The following is a 22,300-nucleotide window of genomic DNA, read 5'->3' as shown; positions in this document are numbered from 1 at the left end:
TCGAAGTGAAATTTTCACTTTGAAAATTCGGACAAATTTCATGGCATTGGAATTTCCAAATTTCAGAACGGATAATGACCAGACCGTACAACTTGAAAAACCCATTTCTCGTACATGATAGACATCCCTATAAAATATGATGTTACAGGAAGTGAAACAATAGCGTAGCAGCTGTAACTGGAGGACCTTGAGAAGATTTCGAAGAATAAGTTACAATTTTTTGTTTTTAGAAGATCCTTTAGAAAACTTTCAAGAGATTTCTAATCTAATTTCCAGGAGCCATAGATTATTTACAAGAAGTCATTTCGCTTTCTTAAAAGAACTATAATGCGTTCTTAAGGTTGTGATGTAACATACCGGACAGGTTTTGAATTGTATCGTACCCGCTTTCATGCATTTTATTAAAGGGGAAAACGCACTGAGCGCCACTGGTAATTCTTTTTTTTAATTGTAGCATTAAATCAGTAGAGTGTGTAGGTAATTGCTTTTGTTTATTTCCTGTTGATTGTTATCATAAATTTGAATTGGCAGGACCTTTTTCTAAATCAGGCACTAATTGTGAATGAGTTAGCAGCTAAGCAGGGATGGTACTTTAGGGACTTAGCATACGTAATGTTTTCGCGTGTACGTAGAAGTTTCATTGCGCTTTCATCACGTTTTAAAAATTATGAATTATGTTGCAGTCGTTTTGGAAAATTTAGATTTAGCTTAGCTAACGTTAGCATATCTTCCCTACAGAGTGGATTCTATTATTTGTTAAGATAGGGTTAAAGATTAGTACAGGGTGTTAATACAATTTAGTTTTTTAAATGTAGGACGTAGGTGGTTAAAAGTAGAACTTTCAATAGGTGTGGGTGCCTTTCATTTGAGATTGTTATACAGTGTGTTTAGATAATTTAGTGTAGCTGAGGCATTTTGTATACGTAATTAGGGTGCTGCGTAACATCTCACATGTATTTTATTTTTTAACAATCCGCATTAAGGTAACTTCAAAATTGAAGTACGATATTTGTTATCGGCTTGTACGATGGGTGGGGGGATTTGTATATTTATTGAATTTGTTTACAACGGTATTTTCCCGCAATTATATTTTGCATAAATGCTAAATGTGACTCCCCAATATTTGTGTTAATAGAATACTGTTATGTGATGGGTCTGGAAACCTGACTTTGTGGAGTCCAAGATACAAAACAGTCCGTTACGCTAAATTGGTAGTGGAAAGTTACGTAGTTTTGCACATAATTTGTTTGTACGAGGTGCTCATAATACTAGCTGTTACCGGTAAAAAGATTAAAGACACTTAATTCAAGTTTCTGTATATCGTAAGTACCCGCCATTTGCATTACATCTACTTGAAGTGCATATTTCTGTAGGTTCGGCTGATATTTGTAACACCTTTTCCATCGACGATTGTTGCATTCATCTACAATTAGCCCTCTTATTTAAAGAGGTATGCACATTTTAAGGTTATCAACGAAGGGGGTAACCTTTGATTTTCTTTTAGGGTTCAAGTCTAGTTTTATTTTTGGGTTCAAGTCCTATTTTAATTGTTAGCAGTTTAACGGGCCAGTACAAGTTGAATTTAATTCAACCGTAAGGACCAGCTAAGTTGAGATACGCTACCTACCATTCTGTCGACGTACGAGTGCGTAACAAAAAAAAAACATCATCTTAATTAACACAAGATGGAACGGAGCGCCCCCTAGTTCACAAAACGATACGGTTTAACTACCTACGAAAAAGCCTTCTGAGAGATGACAACGTCTCTTTTCCTCCCCGCCCCTTTACACAAAACAAGCTCCTATTATTTCTTTTTCGCATAAAACGAAAGGGAAGACTTAAACACCTTCTGAAAATATTTACATTCTAGTTCTACTAGTTCCTCGAAGAAGTAAACTAAGATTTCCTTTTTCAAGAGAATAAAAACCGCATGTTCCTAATACGATTTCCAAGATTTCTAGAAAGAGTTCTAAACAAGGAAACTATGAAAAACGACATAGAAAAATGAAATAGAAATGTACAAAAGCTCTGCTCGATGTTTCAAGGTTTCCACCCTCACTGAATTTCCATTTACAAACGCAGAAAATCATAAACTCGGCAAGGTTAAAAATTTGCATTAAAACGTAAAACGAAAGCTCGCTATTAGCTCAAATAGCGGAATAAATTTGGGCGCCTCATTTAAGGGGACTTATCAGACTGAAAGGTGAAATGTGCGTCCGAAATATAAAGCTCCGCCGAATGGATACTGTCCGCAAGACAGGTTACACGCTATCTGTGTAAACGGAGTAATTGATCACGTAACGCCCTAACTTGAGCAAATGCAATTTACCCGCTTTGGTTTTGGGGGCGTCGGAGGTGTAGTGATTTTCCTCTTCTAACACGACCACCCATTTGTTTGATAATTAGCCGGCCCTGGAGCTTTTTATGGATTATTGCGTTATTTACGCGCCTTTGATTTGGTGGAAGAGTGTGATGCGAAATTAAAAAAGCGCGCCGAAGGGTTTAATGTTGAGGAATAAACGTGTCCCATATAGGAGAGTCGGGTGGAAATTAATTAAGGATTAAAGGAGACGATGTGTTTCGTGATCGGTGCGGATAGCAATAAGGCAGATAATTTATTCTTCGGGGAGCAGTTTAAATCATAATCATCGATTTAGCATGCCCCTGTGCTTTTGAACCAAAAGTTCATTATGAAGGCTAAAAATAACACTAGGCATCTCGATTATTAAGGATCCTCAGATCCTTTATAGTTTTGTATTGTCGTCCGTCCGTCCGTCCGTCCGTGTGCGCTCTAACTCTTTTTAAAAGTGGCCGACTGTGTTGAAATTTGGTGTATGGGTACTTTGGATTTTAAGGACGGACGCTATTGATTTTCAGTACGCTGGTTCAACAGGAACAAAAGTTATAGGGCTTCCAGTGAATCGGGAACAGGAAAAACTGCGGGCTCAATATAATAGAAATTAACATATTTCATTCCCTAGGTCATGTATCGAGTTCGGACTTTCGCTAGATTATTCCCTATGGCTTTTAGATGTGTAATAATTGAATATAACTCATCTCTGTGGTACAGGTCGAAAGTCTTAGGGCAAAATGTACCCAAAATTATTATTTTTTACACATGAATTGGGAATTTTAAAAGCTTTCTAACGCATTATCTTGATGCTGAAAGAGTGCATCACGTCGTGCACATTTGATAACCGCATATGTGAGATTCAAAGATGTTAAATGATCTTTCGGAGTCCACATGGATTTTGATCAAAATACGTCAAAATCGTTATTTATGCACCAAGATAGTTGGGAAAAAGACCAAGAGCATTATCTCATTGACCAAAACATGAATTTTGATCTATTTTTGGCAACCACATGGATTTTGATCAAAACATGTCAAAATCGTTTTTCTTGCACTGATATCGTTGGGAACAAGATTAAAAGCATTATCTCAATGACCAAGACATGAATTTGATGCATTTTTGTTAACTATAAAACGTATTTTGTAAGATTAAAATAAATTGTCGTTAGAAGTGATTGTAATACTGAGGATCCTTCGATATTTCGTTGTATCGGTTTATTGTGTATGCAGTTGTTGCAACTAATCCTCTGGATGGTAAGTTTGAAACACTTGTCTTTTAATTCCTGTAGAAGCTACGTTTCCTTTTCCGACAACAATTTTGACACATAAATGAGTGCAAATAACATCGTGAAATAAAATGGCGCTGCCTCAACATTGAAAATCAACCTTTTTCGTTTACTAATGATTTTGCAAATCAAAATCAAATAAATAAGAGCAAAATAATTTCTTTGACAGTGCAATATCAGTGTGGTGCAGGTAATAAATGCGAGTTATACCACTTTGGGCTTCCTTTTTAGAGGCTGAAGGGTTGTTATTTTCATCACGTCTGTTAGATGGTACGGTAATTGTAAACATTGTATTAGATTTCTGTAATTAATGGCTCAAACCTCATAGAATATGAATGTAATGCAATGCCAGTTTAAAAACAAATTATCCATTCCATAAGCTTTTTTGTACAATGCAGAAATGTTAGAAAACTGAAAGGGCAATATAGTTATTTGGAAAGATAAATGGCAGACTCATTTTTTTATAGGCAGAGACAAACTGTCGTGCGTACACGTGGGGTGGGTACTCAAGCCCATTTTTCTCATGTTCACTCACGTTCTTAATGGGAAATAAAACAACGTGCCGCGAACATAAAAATATTCACAAAAGAACTTTAATACGCATTTCATCAGCAAAGCTGCCATTATTAGTGCACGCATATAAATAACACGCAATCGTTTGCCGATGATTACATTTTTGCTGTCGAAACACGTTGAGTTTATTACTTCTACTAAATTTTAAGAGGTTCGCAGGGTCGAAATGTTCTAGACAGATTTTAAAAGAAGGATCTGAAACGGAGGGAGGAGATTCTAAGAAAATTAGACTAAAAAATTCTCGACTCATCAGGATAATTGTAACGTATACATTTCGGTGCTAAAATACAATTCCTTTAAAAAGAGCGTATTGACGACCGAACGAGTCTATCACAAAACCTTTCCCTATAGCGGTCGCTTAAAATTAGCCTCTAGAGACGACCAAAGCCTAATATTTCGAAAAAAAAATTTGAGGAGCATCATATTACTTTTTGGCAACCAGTGATTTTTAATCCAAGGAATCCAAAAATTCACTCTACTTTTCAAATACCCAAACAATCGTATGAGACCACTTGTTTCCTTTTTGCCAAAGCGGAAACCGCACTTTAATGACCCAATAGATGAAAGGAAACTACCTCGGAAACTACAAAGAAGTGCCAAAAGCATTGTTGGATTCCAGGTTAGAGGACCTGGCGTTTGTCGTTTCTGGAACAGAAAGTAACAGAAGAATCGGCGGGACTTAATTTATCAGAAAAGGAATGAATTCTGATCCTGATGTCTCTACCCATGGAACACTTGCCATTAATCTTAAATCCGGTACATGAGTTGTCAACATTACACCGTATTCTTCAAAGATACTAAGAATGGGTGGACTGCACAATTCTTGAAATTTCAGGCAAAACATAGTGACCGTGCAGACTTGTGTCTAGCAAGTGGATTGCTTGCAGAAGGATCCCTTGCGAAAATGTGTAACGTTATTTTCTGGCCGATTGAAATTCCTTATTTACATTCCGCTTAAGTAACCTTCGATTCATATTCTTGCTTAGGTATTCAATATTCTTACGCCATGTAAGTGTTCCCCTTATAATCCACTACTTTGAATGTGATTATTCTTGTAGTAGATTTCTTATTACCTTAGTTTTGCTGTTATAGATTTCTTATTACAATAGCTCTTTATTTTGCCGGCCGAGGTTGTTGTACTGTGGTATTTTTGGCTATCTTGCTCTCGCAGTTGTATTTCTTTCGCCCTTAATGTTTCTGCTTTTGCATTGATTACATGAAAATGTTTTCTTTTGATACGCCATTACTTTTCTGCCTTCATGTCTACCGTAAGAGACTTATTGCTTTGGCGAAGCTGTGTTTGCAATAAACAATACGAAGTATGTTAAATTATTACGCAGTATTTTTTACATCCCGAATGTTTTTTTAGGGCTTTTAATCAATACTCAACCCTCAAGTTTTCTTACAATTTTCATTTTACGCTGTATCTACTTGGACATTACCTATTATACAGATGTTGTAAGGATATTCCGTGGTCCATCAAAATTTTGTTTTTTCTAGTGTAAAATTATCCGAATTATTGATTCTTTCTGAATATTAATTGCAGTTTTTATATCCAATTTCCGAGTGTCAAACGTTAGAATTGCTTACGCGATATTTTATGTGCCGCGCTATTCACTACTCCTCTGGTTGTTTGTTGTGTTGTTTTCTGTTGAACGCGCCCCCTTGAGCTCAAAGGTAATTTTTTTCTTCGACTCCTTGGATATAACGTTTGATTGCATACTGGTTTTCGATACAATCAAATTGTAATTATTACATTTGCCTAACTGTTTTCTATGGAAGCCTGTTTTGATGCTAATATTTTTCTCTAGACTGCACGTTGATCCCCCTACATAAGACCACAAAAGGCGAGAATTTGTGTATAGAGGCTGCTCATGTGGATGAACTTTGCGATTATTTAAGTTCCCCAGGTCTGGAGAAAATAAAGCTTTACTGTAACTGTGATTGACATAGATTGATATGGTCATAACTCTCCTCATATTCACAAAAGGAATACAAGGAGGGTCAGGGAGAAAGTTGTCTTACAGATCTTCCAGACCTGCTGCATTCATAGTATGGAAATCATTTCCAATTCCTCTCCGTGTATATTGCAGACATATCAGTTGCCGCCAGATATCCAAGCTGAACGAAAGTGCAGGTAAGTGCATTCTTCAGGACCAAGATGTTTTGTGAAATTGATCTTGATCATGCTCATAAATGGGTTGTTGGTGCTTGTAAATCAGATCTGATACCACGCAGGAGAACCCTTCAGCGTTGGTTCATTTTAAAGGTAATATTTCGGAGAAATCATATGCTATGTTCAAATAGGCACCATAGAGGGTTCTCCAAAGGAAGAGAGTCAGTCAAGAAGAACCAGGGATATTCGAGATCAAGAAGCAACCATGCGAGTTATGGGAAAATACAACCTTGGACATAGAGTGCCCGTCAAATGTACTTTCCAGCCCAAAACCTCAGCTTATTTTAATTATTAATTGATGGGCCAATAGTATGAGAATATCGAATTATGAACCAGGAAGTTCATGTTTGATCGGCACCGGTCTCTCTCTACAAAATCGGGAACAGAAAGAAAAAAGCAAAAGATTTTGCTCCTGTACGTAGTCCCACTTCTCATGACGCTCAACCCCATCCCTACGACCTGTCCGGAATGATGGCAGAGTTTCTTACAATACCATAAACTGCAATTGTATGTGGGAAAATAAAGTTTTTGAGTGACTAGCGCAATATTAAGATATTTTTTGCCGCCATCTTGGAAAATACACGACCTACATAATTTTAGAGTGTATTTTTAACGTACACTTAATCATACTAGTGGTGTTTCATGTAACTGTAGGTCACCTGTAGTGGTCAATTAGGAAAAAATGCCAAATTGGCCGCCATATTTAATATATTACTTCCGGTTAAGATTTCGTTTTGGAAACAGGCATTTTGGATCTCAGCGGGGTCACAATAGGGGGAAAAGACCGGTTGTTAAAAAGTAAAAAACAAATGGCAACTCAGGTTCAACAACTGAAGGAAATAGAAACTAACTAGCGGGAAATTTGAAAATATAACATCAAATTGTTTACTAAGATAAGTTTAATCATCTGGCCAGCAGGAATATTTTTTTTTATTTCAATTGGGAATTAGGTTTTTGTCTTTTTTAGAGATCCCGGAGAAGTATTGTTTGGTTTTAATGTTCTAATAAATGACTTCTCTTTGAGATAATCGTTATTAATTTTTGTATCGCTTACTTACCGAGGAGATTATCGGTGAATTTAATTCTTGACTGTTCTTGGCCCATTCTTACCTGAGCTAACCTGGGAGGTAAATAGCACGAAAGGTAAGTTCAAACGTACTGTACCAAAAAAAGAAAAACTTTACAAGAAGAATTTCATCAGTAGAACCACTAACCCAACGACTGAACATGTTATGTTACCGAAAATGCATGATCTTATACTATAACTTTCGGACCCGAATGGATTAAAAAGCTGTTTTTTGTGGTATGCTCTGGCGATATTTTCCCACAAACAAGTTACGGAAGCTCCTAAGCTAAGAAACTCAAAAAGATGCAAGTTCTACAAATTACACCAGATCAAGTGGATCACCGCAACACAATGGTAGTCTATAGATAGAAGTAACTGTATTGAAGTTACACACGCAGGAGACATTAAGCTACCCCGGCTCGACAGGGGATCTAAGGAAAATGTTGATCGAGTACAGGCAAACGAAAAGATTTAAGACGTTGTGAAATGTTAATGCAGTGATATAAAGTATTCCAAAAGAATTGTGTAGAAAATCTTCAGATAGAAGACTATGAGTGCTTATGTACTATTATTTATAACCAACCAATATTCCTCAGTGTTCCTTGTACTTGCACGTTACTTAAAGCGTTTTCCAAAATTTAAAAATGACAAAATTATAACTTTAGAACGCTAGCTGACGTTAGATACCAATTGAATTTATAACAAAGGAATCGGCACCAAAAGAAACAAATTCATTTACAACCCTTCACAGAGGAGAAAATAATGGCGTCACATAATAAAGCAATTTTACAGCAATTATTTCTGACAGGAATGTTTGTAGAGTCTTAGTATACCCCGTGATGTTTTGTACACTTAGTTTATGTCATTTCCGAAAATACCGAGCTGTAAGCGTTACCAACAGCAGCTTTTTGAAGAAACGAACAAGCACTGCGGTACCCAACTCCTGTAGGTTTCCTATCGATTTCTAAAAACCCAAATAATCATATATAAATACAAACGAACTTGACAGTTACAAATAATTCCAACTCAAAAAAACTTATAAACTATCGAGTTTCCCATTAAATTTTCCGTCATATTTTTGGCTTCACCCCAATAAACAGTCACTAAACTTGTTTAGCGATAATTTTGTATATTGTACTTTATCGAGCATTAATCATCGAAATTTTGGAACGGTTCCAATTGACTTTATCGCCGCGCACATTTCAATTTTTCTAATCAAACGTCTCTCTCATATAAAATGTTTTAATTAAAGCAATTCCGATCAAACTATTAGATACAACAATAAATCAATTTCGGGACGAGAAAAATCGCCTGTCTACGTTAACTGGAGCGTTAAAATTCGATGCGGCAAAATGTGCATCGATATTTACTTGTCAATTTATGTACGTACGTATATCGAGATTTATTTTGGCAATTTGGTTAATTGGGTTGCACGTGAATGTTGTACTTTGTAAAGTAGTCTAATTAAAGTTCAATGAAATTTTGGTCCCTTGAGTGTTTACACCGAATTGCATACGAAATGAGCCGTGTAATTAGTCTCATATTTTCTAGAGAACATGTTGGTAAGCATTGCGGTTTTATATTAAACTTGTCGGTACTAATGGCCATTTAAATGCAAACTACAAATTAAAACCGAAATGTTATAGAAACTTTGTAATTCCACCATTAAGGTATAGCTACAAGGGACTCATTTGGTAGATGCATGTTCATATACGTTTCTCTATCTTACCGTACAAAAAACATTCTAGTGCCTTTTACAAACTGTCACAAATTTGGTTACAATTTTTCAAAACATTTTTAAAGCATTTAAAATTGCTTTAAAGGAGCTGCAACGCTTATAAAGTTCCTTTATATTAACTGTAATTAAAACGACTTCCTTAATTTTGTATCAGTAACTTTGTTCAGAATTCCTCCAACTGTAGTTCACTTTTTAACAATTTCCTAGTACTGTGCTTTGAGCTCATTTAAACTTCTTTATTTTATTGGAACTCGTTCACTTTTCACTCTTTACAATGTTACTTTAATTCAGTTAAGAGAGGTCTCTACGTCCAGAAAATTCGGTTACGCTTTCGAGTTTTGGACATTTTTTACCGGATTTTTTAAACAAAAGGGGCCTCGTACTTCAATATTTCCTCACTAGCAATGTGTCATTGTCCTGACTTTTACGTAAATAGGTAACAATTATTTATTTGATGCTGATTTAATAGATGCTTGTTTTCATAAATTTGAATTGGCAGGACCCTTGTCCAAATGACGCACTGATTGTGAATGAATTAGCAGTTAAGCAGGATGATGGGTACCTTAGCGGTGGATTTGTAATGGATAGTATATACGTAATCTTTTCGCATCTACGTAGAAGTTTCATTGCAAATGTCGCCTTACGTTTTAAAAATACTAATTATGTTGCAATCATTTTGGGACGTCGAGTGGAACTTTTCCACGTTGGATGTGGATATGTGAATGAGAATCATTCCCCCTGAGCTGTAGAAGCGATTCAGTAGGTTTTTTAAATGGTTTTTTCCAGACCTGACCTCTGTTCCAAATTGTTAGGTCGCCGAAAGAAACCCTCGCAAGGAGCTTGAAATGGTCTTAATTAAGGTCCATAAAATTAACCCTTAAAAGTTACTTCGTTTAGTTTAGAGACCACTTTCATGATTCTATATTAATTTATTGTTAGTGATTTGCACCTTGCTATGGAGCTCAGTCTTAGAACTGCCTTCGATTGGCCTAGAAGTCAAGTAAGATTACAGAATGTTATAATTCGCAGTTGAATTCCTCCATTATTTATTACTACACTTATTTCAACACCATAGTTTGATTTCAATGCGAGTTGACTTTCTAGCACTATACTCCAAGGAAAAATCGCGGTCTTCTCCGAAACAAAAAGTGTGCAAAACGAGTACAATATTAACTTCTCGTCTTTAAACTTCGTATAATTTTCCGTTTACTCTTGAATCAGTTAGGCACTGATGATAAGTACAAACGTTTGCTCTGATCGTATTCCCCTCATTCCCGTTTCATTATTATTACAAGATTGTCTATTTACATTAACTTAAGTCAAATTTACATTAATAAATGTTTCTCTTGGGATCATCTCGAATAGTTACAGTAGGTATTTATTTTGTATGCTTTCAGAACAAAAGAAATTGCAGATGTCCAAATTTAAATTTAGACGAAAATGCGTGCATCAATCATCTGAAGCATTCGCCAAATTGTGTTCGTGCCGGAAAAATTATAAACCGCCAAAAAAGGGAGTCGAAGACGGATTCGAACGTGTGTAAAATGAAAAAGCGTTAATAATGTTGTTTCGCTATTACGAGTATTTTATCGAAGGAAATACGGAAAAATTACCTCCTTTGGCTTTGAGAAATTTAAATTTGAATACAGTTCATTATATGGTTTATGCAATAAATTCCGTTTGCGTGAATAAAATCCATTACGAAATACGAAGCTTAATATTTATATAACTGATTTTTTTATTTACTGTTTCTCCTGTTTCATATTTTTATATTGTTTTTATTTATTACCGCGATTTATAAGGGGGTGAACCTCAGCTAAAGTTGTTAATAGGTATACATTTTAGGATTATAAAATGACGAAATTCCTTAATTTTTAGACTTAGGGGAATATAACAACAAAAATAAGTTTTCTGTATCGTGTGTCCTATTTTGGTTGAGACTGCAGTGTATCTAAGCTGTTTTCAAAGATACAGAGTAGCGGTTTTCGCGACTCTGTGCCACTTTTTTGTGAAGCTTTTAATACCACAAACAGAATCTGCGTTTGTTTCCGAGATACAGGGCGAAAACGAAAAGTTTCACTACCGAAACACAGATTCGTGATCTCGCACATGGCGTTGTTAGTAAATAATGCCAATTAATTTGTCCGATAACACTTTTAAAAAACATCTGGCAAGTAAGACTTTTATCTTACGTCGACATTAGATTAATATACCCTTATTTAAGCGTTCTAAAACAAAAACTAATATTACAATTTTTTCACTCTTTGACTTTGACTCTTTGACCGTCAGAGATTTTTATTGATTGGTCTTAGTTACAATGAATACAATAATTAAAACAAAATCTCCATGAATCCGTTGCCCATTTCAAAACTGTAAAAAAATAAGGTCCCTATCTTTAGAAAGTAAATAATAATGACCACGTTTCGATTTTTAACGGGTTATTAAAACAAACATATGAAATAGAACTAGACCTGTGTCTGTGGACTAACGAGAAAAAACCTGCAGTAGCTCGATACTACGCTAATAATTGAGAAGTCCCGCAGAATCATATTTTATTAACAAATCGTTACCAAATTGGGCGCTAAAGGACAAAGGGTGTCTTCGTGGAGATTATTTGAAACTGTACTGCCCATATAGCGCGGATACTGCACATACTGCAAAAGAAGTTAGTACTCATTCTTATTAATGTTACTTTATAGATAATAGGTCCTAAGATTACTGACTTGTTGAATATCCATTCTCACGGGATTAAGTTTAATTAAATCGAACCAAAAGTGGAAAAATTTCAACTAAAACTTTGATATTTTCAACAATAAACTCAGTTTATTCGGTCCCATTATTGGAACCGCAATTTGGAGCAAGTGCTTCTGTGGAGTTTCTCAGAAATTTTAGAAATAATTTCCACTCACAAGCCGGTTCGTGTGGGGCAGTTCAATTAAAGCTGGACTGTGGTGCTAAGGGTCCCTGGTTCGAATCCGGGTTCGGGCATGGATATTTGTAAATGTATAGTAGGTTGGGTTGGTAGAGCAGTCTTGGCTGAAACCCCGCCCACTCAAAAATAGAGGCAAAATAAAAACAAGTAAAAGACAAAAACCGAAATCGAGCCATTGCAATAAAGAAAAAACTTCTCAGGAATGATAAAATTTACACAATAAGTTTGGCAAATGGAAAAATAGACACTAAAATAACAAATTTCGATGAAATAAACCCATTCTGTGTTAATTGGCAATGAAATCCTCCAGATTTAAATTAAATTAAAGCATTCGAGCATATTTTCAGTATTATTTCAGCCTAAATAACCACCACCCGACGTTGTATACACAACAATATATATACATACACCCTAAACCATTTTTTAAATCACATTTTATGTGTTGTTCCTTCTGCTGGGGAGGTGGAAAATATTGTAGTAAGTTTCAGAGAAGCAAGAGGAAAACTCTACAGTAAGTAGTGATATGTGATACATTATTTCGGCGGGTAGCTCAACCATTAAAATGGTGTGTATTGAATCAAGTTAGCCAAATCAATTTTTAACCGGGTTTGCGAACTGAAAATCAGGTTCTCAGGCATTAGTCAATAGGTGCAATGAGAACTAGTGTCCTGTGAAGCGGAGGAATCTCTCTTTTATACAAAAATGATTAGTGATAATAAGGGCGTGAAGTGGGATTTTTATTGCTCAATGCTTTGGTATTTATATATCTATGTTTATTATTGTTAGTTACTGACATCTAGCGATCGCCAATGTAATTAATGTGTCTATAAATACAATAACGTCCACATTGTTACCTTACAAGGGTTTTTAAGGATCTTAATACCTTAATTACCTCCTTTGGGTTCCAAAAAGCAGGTCTTGAGCCCTTTTAGAATCTACAGCATTTAAGAACTTTGAAAAATCTTAATAAATAGAATGTTTCAAAATCGAACTTAAGGAGCACTTAACCCCCCTTATTTTATGCGCCTTAAAGATCGCAGAGCTTTTAAGGGCTTTCAAAAGTTTCGAGAAATCCCAAAAGCAATTACTAATAAATTTTCAATAGCGTATCATTATTTTCTAAAGCCTTTCTTTTACAGAATCCAAAGCAAGTAGAACAGAATGTGTAATATTGCATGAAATTTGACTCATCTTAAAACCTTCATTCTAATTTTGTTTCTTATTACTTCAAACAATTAATTATTGATTTAGTGCCTGTGATTTATGCACAAACAGTTTTAGGTTACTAATGGAAACACTGGAAATTTCAAATTCTCTTAACCCGATAAAAATTTCATCAGGTTCTGTGGAAATAGGATTACCACTGCTAAAACAATTATTTTTGACAACTTTAATCACACATTTTATTTACTACACCCACAACACAAATAATGCGGCATAAATACAAAAGATTGTACTCAAATTAAATTAATGCATTGCATAGTTTATGTAACGGTCGTTTTCTAATGAATTGAAAGCGATTCCAAAATATATGGAAACATAGGACCGTTAAAGTAAAAGATTTTTATTTCTGTTACACCCTTCTCATCAAGACATACGCATTTGCTCTGACACAAGTCGAAAATGTTGGGCAAAACAGAAAGGTCAGCCTCTGTCCGTCAAATTTGTCATTTCCGCAATGAAATTTAGGAATAAACGTCGGGGTTGATCAAATATTCTTTCGAAGTTAACTTAATCTATAGTTTCGTCAAATGTTAAATGTTAAAATTAAGGAATTAAAGCTTTGGATGACGGTAGTAGGACAACGGGCACTGGGTGCTACATCTGGGCACGGGAACAACTGGACGCGGGGCCACAAGGTGCTCGGATGATTGGGCTCGAATCAGAATGAAGTTAAGCCCACTTTACATGCTGCAAGTTATTTCATGAAAGCGGAAAGTGAAGTAAAAACTTAATTAAAACATTTGGTCTTACCAGTAACATAGGAAAATGTTGACATGTACCGCTTCGTAGCGAACATGAGCAAAAGTCTGTCTAGCGATAGCAAGAAACGTATTACGGCAAGCGAGCGCGGTTGGCACGGTCTCTTCGGACCTTAAATATGCAGATCTACTTCGTTTAAAAGGTACGCTAGTCGAGGTCGTTGCATTCACAAAAGAAGGCCCGTTCCGGTTTTTCTCGTGGGCGACTTACTTTTCGCGTACGATTTTAAGTGCGTGGAAACTGAATTCCTAGCGAAGGTGCGAAATTTATCAGAGTAGTAAAAAATGAACAGTTTAGCTTCAGGTAAAAATACATTAAGTAGCGAAGAACTCCGAAAGGTCAAATAAGTCGCGGAGAAAAGTTTAAGCAAATTCGGGATTGTGACTAATTGTAAGTTACCAATTTTATATGCGTGCGAAGAAACTAATTACAGTAGATTCCGGGGCGAAGAAAAATAGCCTGACTCGTCGCAAAGTCGTTCATTGACAGCTGCAGATCCACAGGAGTTAACAAACTGACATTAAAACTCATTACTGATTGTGACAAACAAACGAAGTTTTTTCGGATCGCTAACAGCAACGGCTGGTTAAAAGCAAGTTGGTCACAGTTGAGTGCCGTAATTGGGCAGTGGATTGTGCTAAAAATCAAATTTGCGTACAACGGCAAAATTAATATCAACAGTGGAGCAGGAAGTGTTCTAAAAGGAGTAGCATTTTCCAAGGAGAGAGATAAGATCAATTTGTTACCAGAACACGGTAATAACTGTAAGTTATTTTAACATTTTTGGTTTGTGTAAATTTGTGGTCTGTCATTTTTAGGAATTTGCATAAAAAATATGTACGAAGTAATTTTAATATTCCTAAAGCAATCGACTTATAAGAATTTAGTTGCTTGACAGATTTTATAGTGTATTCATTGATAAGAATCGAATCCAGACAACGGATTTGGAGTATCCCTTGCACGCCGAAGAGATTTGGCTTACGCTTAATGGTTCAATTGTAGATCCTTTGCTCGGGATAAAATGAAAAAAAATTAATTCTTCCTGTTTAAATCTCGCAGGAATTTCTGAATCCAATCAATTTACGAATATTAAACTGCCAGAAGCTTCACTCCGCTCTTCATTTTAAGCTAGTATGTTACCCGATAAACTTTGCCTCCGAAACATTGTCCCGAAGAATACTGGTTCCTAGAAATAATTTTAGATCCACAAGCTCTGCTATTACTAATTCGCCCTAGCGCGAAAACACTCCGACGTCAGAAATTTGATTTGTGTGCGTCCCGGAAAATGCGAAGTTACTGCGGACAATGTGTTTTCAGAGCGGATTTCACTTAGAGGCATGTTCAAAGAAAAATCTATTTACTGGCTATTTTTCTTAAGAAAGAGTTTTTCTGTTCTCGTACCAAGACTTAGCGGGGGAGTATATTCCGAAAGAGAGGTAAGATCAAAGTTTGCGATTGGAAATTACCTGGGAGCCCCTAACAAGAGTTGTTTTTAGGTTAAAAGTCGGAATTTCTTTTCAAGTTTTTAACGCAGATTCGGTACTTTGATGTTGGATGAACACCAAATAACAAATTTCGTCGAAATAAGTATTTTTCCCTCACGCCCGTCTAGAGCTGCGTCAAGTTGAGGGATGAACTTTAGACAAAATCGGCAAAGGGCATACCCGCCAATATTCTTGGTGCGTCTTAAGATTTTCGAGAAAAAAGACTGTGTTAAGGGTAGGTAACTTCCAAATGAAACATTTGCGACCCTCGATTTATTTAAAGAACATGTTTTATTGCCACCTCTTTACCCTATTTTGCTAAAACTGAAAAGTTACACTCCTTATGTTAATTTGTATTACTTTTTGTAATGATTGTTTATGGAGAAATTGTAAACTTGTCGTGTATTTCAATCAATCAACGATATTTACACAGAATAACGATGATTTAAAGAGATTGATCTTTTTCTCTTCGCCAATGGGTTTTACCCTCTGCGAGTACGAAGAAAGACCTCGTTAATAATATAATTATATATAATTATTTGTATTCCATTTCAATTCTAGTCAACGGCGCCTGTGAAATAAAACAAAAGATGAGGCGAAAGTATTTTCCGAGTAAACGATTATTTGTGCATAATTTATACCCTTCAAAGGAAACGGCGCAACGCATCGAGTTTCCCTCGCCGTCAAAGTGGAAATTCCCATCTACGAAAAACAAAAACGACTAGATTATAAAAAGGGGAAAATCCGAAAAATGGGAAATTAAAGGTCTCTTCCACACAATTGCCTAGATCGTCCACCCTTGCAAATGTCACGATTTACAAGGCTTAGTGCAGTTAATCCCTATGCTGCGTTTATGTTATTGGGCCACCGTTTGGCACGTTCCTACGAAGGACTTCGTTCTTGCGCCCGGGATCACGTATCTAGAATTAATTACCTACATCGCACCTTTAGCATACACTGATGGTAGGTCCAAAAATGCGCGCAAGTTCATTATTAGCAGAGTAATCAAATTAATTACCGTAATGTAACATAACGCTTTTACAAAATGAAATCGTCTATTAAGCGACAACGCACTTTACTTAATTTGTTTTAATTACACAATTTACTTGTCGAAGGAAGATTTAATTCCAACGGGATCTAAGGGAAATTAACGCTCTCGACGTGATTGGCTTCAAATACACCATACATGCGATACACTTGGTATTGATTCTGCTGAATGATTAAAACTGCCCCTTTGACAAACAAAGAGAATAAAACTTTTAACGGCTTAACGATGGTGCAGAGTGATCTTTAAAAATTTAAACTCCTCTTACGTACGGCTTCAGTCCGTCAAAGGAGGTACTTCAAACAATGTAAAGAGACGAGTTCTTGTTATAAAGATAAATAATCAAATACATAAATATGACAGACGTGTCTCAAATAATAACCAATTTTAAATCCAATGTAGAAAGAAGATTACAGGGTGTCCAATGATAATATGAGTTAATTACTTATTAAACGGGAAGGCAATGCAAATAAATGTTAGAAGATTGGTATAATTATCGAGCTGTAACGGGAGCCCTTTAATGGGGTTTATTTAGTTTGGATTTTTAAACATTTTTTTGATTAATTTTTGGATTGCGTGTGAAACAATTAGTGCCAACTTGCCGCGTCATAATACAAAAATAATGGGATGTACGTGAGCGTCTTGATGAGATGAGATATGCAGCCTGGGAACTGATGCCCCCGAAGGTTCTGGCAAACTGCTCTTCTAAAAATGTGGTTAAAATTAAAAAAAATGAAAGGTTATTGAAACCACTCCAAATTTAGATTTTGAGATTTCACCGGGTCTTTACGTTTCAAGGTCCCCGGAGTCCAAAAAAGTGCTTTTTAAAATTTTATGTGTGTATGTGCGTGCGTGCGGTATAATTATTGTAAAAAAGGTTCAGTTGAAACTACCCAACCGATTTAGTTGAAATCTGAAATAGATAAATCGTCTCAAGAGCTGAAAAGCTTTTGGAAACGATTAGAAAATGGCAAATGCCTTTTTGGCAAATTTCTAATATTAATTAGTGTGTGATTCAATACAGTTGTGGACAAAATAATATCCGTGTAATACATTAATCAATCAAGTTCAATAATCTTGAGCTAGCCGAAGGAAAATGATTCTCTTTGTCGTTGTCTGACATCTAAAAGCAACGCGAAAAATTTATTCATTCATCGTAGCTTTCTTTTATTGCCAAGCTTATAAAAGACAACAATAGGTACTATTGATTTGTTGCCCACGACCAATACGGAAAGAGAGGGAATACAGACCGAAATTGCGTGTCTCTCTAACATCTCACTTTTTCACCCACCGGGTTGCCTAAACTCTATAAACAATTGATTTTTACTACCATACCGCAAGATGAGGCATTTACAATCTATGGCGGTTTTTACAGCCACCAGTCCACGGCTCTCTCTCATCCACCCCCAGGATTTTTAATTTTATATATACATTTATTACTTTTTTCAAATATCTTTAAAAAACATTGGCATTTCATTTTTAAAAAAAGTTGCATCGTTTTCGGTAAAACCGGAAATGATGCCGGAAGATTCAATATGCGATCGGATAGATCGTAATGTCAGATATTAAATTATATTTGACAAATACAAATACAAAATTGTTGTTTGATTGTATACTGAAGATACCTTGTGTAACAACACTTCCGTATGTATAGAAATTTTATAGAATGAATAATCTAAATACAACCGTGTGTGTGCGAATGAGTGCTTTAGCATTGTAAGGAAGTTAATTACTTCATTTATTCATAACACAAGTTGGTTTTTGATTTAACCGCAAGGAAGCTAAAATGGGATTGTAATAAGTGCGGTTAGAAATGCAATTTTATTTCAGATGCAAATAAAGTAAATTAATAGTTATACTGGGTTAAGGGCGTATATTCGGAATGAGGTAAATAAAGCGAATCATTGTACGTCTATCGTAACCGAACGTTTAATGACAAAAGGTTTATATATCCTTCGTCAATGTAGGATAAGGCGCTTATGAGGCCAAGAGATACAATAGGGAAATTTAAAAATATGAGTGTAAATAGTGGGAAAGAGCATTCGTTGGACGTTGTGTAATCTACGCTGTCTGTGTTCGCAAATCGCATCGTGCAATTTTAAGCTAGTCGGTTCATTGGGTGAATCCCGAACAAAGAACGCCAAGAGCGAGCCATCGTTTACGTCAAGTCACCTTTACGTTGAGGGCGTAAATTTTCGCAGCTTTTCCAAGGAAGAAAGCAAGAAAGTTGACAATTTCCACGGCGGAGCACCCCATATGATTCTATAACCGGTCCGTGCAAAGTTAGAAATAACGGAGAAATGGAAAATCATGGCCGAAGGGACTGCCAAATAGAGGTTAGAAACGTGAACATTAGGTGAGAGGGAGAAGAGAACCATAGATTGTCTGGAAATGTGGAAATGTGGAAAAATTAATTAGAATGGGGTTGTATTAAGGAAGGGCTGTTGAGGGAGGTGTTCGATAGAAGTGTGAAGGGGGGTTCCAGGCGAGGAATAAGAATTAGGAGAATGATCAGTGAATTGAAGAGAAGAAAAGGATTTGCGAAGATAAAGAGAAGAGCAGCTGACAAAGGGAAGTGGAGACGTTAAGGACTTGGGCAAGGGCGGTACACACAAAAGAACAACGCCATCGCGTGGTCACACTGGGCCATTGATACCAGAAAAGGTACAAGAGTGAATTCAGATGTTATATGCCAATTTATAACGTTATTTTCTTACCGATTGATATTCCTGATTTACATTCCATTTAAGTAACTATTTGATATGTGCTCTTATTAAAATTCTTATCCCATCTAGGAATTGTAATTCACTAGTTTAAGATATAAGTTAATTTCTGCAGTAGATTTCTCATTACCTCAGTTCTTTATATTCGCTGATATAGATTTATTTTGCAATAGTTTTTTGTTTTGCCGCCCGAGATCGTGCAGAGTTTTCTTTAATTCTTTTCGACGCACGCACCTTTTTGTACTAAACCACATTTAACCATTACTTGTAAGAACGTACACGCAATAGTTACTCGACATTTTGATCTGCCTTTGGGATTTGTTGTGTCTATATAAGTTTAAAGCTTTGCTTTTGTAATTTAGTCGACACTATTTATGGATATATTTGACAAGTTCTTAGGCCGTTTTTGGTTTGAACCAACAAACCAATAATTACACATTACCTTTTGACTGTGAATAATAATTTTTAGGTTTCTTACTTCTGGCTTACTCTCTTCTTCATTATTACCTACTGGATTGTTGCTGTAGAAACCGCAGAATTGTGGATTTTCTCAATACTGCGCAAAGAAAATTCATTAGGCCATCTTATCAATTCAAGAACGCCACGCGATGGATATTTCTGCATTAGCGGCTTGAAAAATTTTGCCACTGTGGGAATTTGTTTACCTACACTTCGATATAGTTCCTATCCGCAAATATTAACGAAACCCCTTTGAAGATTAACGAATTATTACATTTGCTTGATATTAACTTATCGATTATAGCTCTATACAAGGTGATTCAAAATTGAGCGCAAAGATTTTTAGGGCGTAAAATAAGAAATTTGTCGTAACTTGCGTCGTTTTCTAGATACAGAGTGTAACAGTTTTTTTTTTTAAATCGGTTCTTTATCAATTATTCAAAAACCTTTCAGCCGATTTAAATAAAATTTGGGAGACTTATTTGTCGTCATAAGGGCCTTTCTTTGGTGGTAATAAAATAAATAAAAACCGATTTTTATTAAAACTTTTACACCTTATATCTAGAAACCAGAAATTCGTCTTCGAATGCAATATTATGGTTAGTAGTCAGACAGAAGGGCACTAGGAGAATGATGCTGTATGCAACAAGGAATAAAAGTCAAATGAAAGCAGGGAACATGCATGTTTGACTTTACAGAAAATGAAAAAAAAATTGTGTAACATGCAAAAAGGTCCAATGAGACATGAATCCAAGAATTTAACTCTACTTTTTCTCGAAAAGTGACTACGCAGAAAACGTACGGGCAGAATTTGGGGTTACTTTTTTAAGTGTGGCATACGCAGCATGAAAATTAGGCCTTGATAACGCAATATAAATTAGATATTGTGTGCGGTAGCCCTCTCTGAAAGCTAAGAGATGAAGTTTCTTTAAATATGAAACATTGTTCGATTGCAAAAGGCGCGTAACACCAGGAGCACATTATAATATTTTTTCCTTCGGGAAAATAAGTACGTATTTTGCTCAATTCCCAATGTAAATTTATGCACAGCAGCAGATGACATTAAATCTACATTTATAGATCATTATACCTCATATAGTACATTTACTGTATCGAATTAAAGCCCTGATAAAATGACAACAAACGCCTAATTGATGCCAATTGTTCACGGGGGTAGTTTACATCGCAATAACGTTTAAATTACGAGGGCATCGTTAATGCATGAAAGTACAATGAAAGCCAAGACGCTGTAAAGTTCCTTTTATTTAGACGCCGGTGCGTGTGTTAAGGACATCTCGTAAAACCTATACGATCAAAAAATAACCATAAAACAGGGAACACGAGGAAAAGGGCTGAGAAGAATTTATTATTTTTCTGTTGAAATTACGTTACGGCGGAAGGGGGTATTGTGAACCGTATAAATTACTAAACATTTTATCGAATTTCTCATTAATCGGTGGCAGCCCCCGAAGCGGAATAAATATTAATGCGTTGACCGAAAATATGCGTTTTACTTTCAGTAACCGTGTCAAGGATAACACCGTATAAGGGATAAGGATAGGAGAGAATCTTACCTGAGCGTCACCACCTGGAGAACTACACCTGGGTCTAGTTTTTCTAGTTTTCATATTGTTCACCCGCTCATTAAGCCGATACGCGGTCGCCCGATGAGCACCTTTCCATGGGTTACGTTGTACTTTTGCCTAAGGAGACACGGAAACGGATCTCGGTCATCTTACACATTTAGGCAAACTGAGAAAAAAACCGTAACAAAGAACTGATACACTTCACAACCAAAGCGTGAGCTTTTCAACGAGAATTTTTCCGGAAAGGTTTCAGGACGAACACTCGAAACCGTTTCAAACCACATACACATAAACAATCATTTTTTATATCAATCAGTCTATGAAAATCCAGTGCTTAGGTCGCCGATGTGTTTCTGATACGCCGAACCCAAAAGCTCCAAACGAAAGCTCCCGGGTCGGCACGATAGTCTTTCGATCCACAGCAACACATAGCAACGATGTGGGTGCCGCCCTCGCATTTTCCACCAAATGGAAATACTAACTTTATATAAATGTTTAAATGTTAATTCAATAACTGCCGCTGTAGAAAGTTGTTTCGGGGAAAAAAACCACCCCTCGAAAAAAACCACCCACAACATATACACTCCAAGTTTTATTAAGGATTAGCCGCAAAACTGCGTGCAACGATCAAACACACAATGCTTTATTAAATTTCTCCCTTACGAAAATTCGCGCTAAATCACGCCGAAATTGCTCAACTTTGTTACGGCGATCCGTGCCGAAATTAGGGAGGGCACGGTCCTTTTTTTTCTTCGGGCGATTTTCCAATTACGCCAAGTAAACAACCTGGCAATTAGCAGGTCGCTAGACGTTTCTACATTTTCAGGAAATTAAACTTGTCCTCGGCGAAAATAGAAGTAAAAAGCGTATTCCATTAACGTCACGTCACATATTTCATA

At 36.1% G+C, this 22,300-nt stretch overlaps 1 protein-coding gene across 5 annotated transcripts in view; it reads right to left on the bottom strand.

Annotated features, from left to right (window-relative positions):
- LOC116173092 overlaps positions 1 to 22,300 on the bottom strand; it is a 144,246-nt gene that overhangs the window by 51,635 nt on the left and 70,311 nt on the right. The window contains exon 1 of one of the 5 annotated variants that reach the window (XM_031490374.1): positions 21,390 to 21,753. The exons of the other annotated variants lie outside the window; for them this stretch is intronic. The gene's annotated coding sequence lies outside the window, so the exon portion shown is untranslated. Of the gene's footprint in view, positions 1 to 21,389; positions 21,754 to 22,300 lie in introns of those variants that run through there. 5 annotated transcript variants of the gene reach the window in all.

Source organism: Photinus pyralis, unplaced genomic scaffold (genome assembly GCF_008802855.1).
Source record: "Photinus pyralis isolate 1611_PpyrPB1 unplaced genomic scaffold, Ppyr1.3 Ppyr1.4_LG6, whole genome shotgun sequence".
Classification (NCBI taxonomy): Eukaryota; Metazoa; Arthropoda; class Insecta; order Coleoptera; family Lampyridae; genus Photinus; species Photinus pyralis.
Note: the sequence above shows the minus strand (reverse complement) of the source record. Positions and strands in the feature narration are given on the sequence as shown.